Raw genomic sequence first — 1,821 nt, 5'->3', positions numbered from 1 at the left:
TAATCTATACTATAGTCTAGGCTATAGTCTACACTATAGTCTACACTATAGCCTACACTATAGTCTAGGCTACAGTCAAGTCTATAGTCTAGACTCTAGTCAAGTCTATAGTCTAGACTATAGTCAAGGCTATAGTCTAGACTATAGTCAAGTATATAGTCTAGACTATAGTCTAGTTAAGTCTATAGTGAAGACTTTAGTCTAGACTATAGTCAAGTCTACAGTCAAGACTATAGTCAAGTATATAGTCTAGACTATAGTCAAGTCTATAGTCTAGACTGTAGTCAAGTCTATAGTCTAGACTATAGTCAAGTATATAGTCTAGATTATAGTCAAGTATATAGTCCGGACTATAGTCAACTCTGTAGACCAATTTCTACTCAATTCAATAGTCCAGTCTAGTCTACACTCAAGTCTAATCCAGACTATAATGAAGTACACTGTTTATAATATAGTCAAGTCAGGTGTATAATTCAGACTATAGTCATGTCTACAGTCCAGACAAGTCAAGTATATAGTCTAGACTATAGTCAAGGTTGTAGTTTCAATTATAGTCTAGGCTATAGTGGAATCTATAGTCAAATCTGTAGTTAAGTCTATATTCCAGACAATAGTCAAGTCTATAGTCCAGAATATAATCAAGTCTATAGTAAAGACTATAATCAAGTCTATAGTTCAGAATATATTCAAGGCTATAATCCATATTTTAGTCTATAGTACAGATTATTCATACTCCAGCCAGTAGTCTAGCCTAAAGTGCAGACTGTAGTCGAGTGAAAAAAAGTGAAGACAACCCGACTCAATATATATTTCTCTTTTCTGACCTTTAACCCCAAAATGACTACAATAAGAAATTAAGAAAAAAAAACACTTCATACATTAAAACATTAAATTAAAACAAAAAAGCTTTTTTTAATGCATAACAAAACTGCATTGTTGTTGATTAATTTTTAGGTCTTGAATACTTTTGTTGACATTTTGATAAAAAAAAATGTTTAAAAAACACTGCCAATTGTTTAATATTCTAAAAAGTTGGCATATACTAATATTAAATTACATATATTATTTCTTAATTATTTTACTTTTATATAATTTACGGGTTGTTCTAAAAATAATTTATTATTACCAAAGTAAATATTACATGAATAAATAATTGGCTTAAAAGCAGAAATTTTGCAAAAAAAATAAAAATAAATAAAACTTCCAAAACATAATAAATGCATTATTGATGATAATAAATAAACATATAATTATAATATAAAGAAAATGAATAATTGTACATTTTAAAATAAAAAAGAAATAATTAAATAATATAATAATAATCTTAATATATATAAAGCGTTTGATAACATTATTAAGAAATTAAATAATTATAATTATTGCTGTGATAACAAAAAGTAATTTTCAATTGATAACAATTTATAAAATAAGAGGAAAATTAATACAATTTAAAACAAACGCTACTAAAATTACTTCAATTCTCATAATAAATATTGCTTTTAAATGTTTTTAAAACTTTTAATTTTAAATTAAAATATTATTGCTTTGTTATATTAAATATATAAACTTTTTATTACTTAGAGACATCTAAGTCACCAATTCTAGAATTCTTTCTTTGGAAGCAAATTGTGACCAGACTAGACTATAGGTCTACATATAGACTAGACTATAGACTAGAGTATAGACTTGACTATAGACTAGACTATAGACTAGAGTATAGACTTGACTATAGACTAGACTATAGACTAGACTATAGACTAGACTATAGACTAGACTATAGACTAGACTATAGACTAGACTATAGACTAGACTATAGACTAG

The sequence above is a fragment of the Lucilia cuprina genome, chromosome 3 (genome assembly GCF_022045245.1).
Source record: "Lucilia cuprina isolate Lc7/37 chromosome 3, ASM2204524v1, whole genome shotgun sequence".
Taxonomy (NCBI): domain Eukaryota; kingdom Metazoa; phylum Arthropoda; class Insecta; order Diptera; family Calliphoridae; genus Lucilia; species Lucilia cuprina.
Note: the sequence above shows the minus strand (reverse complement) of the source record.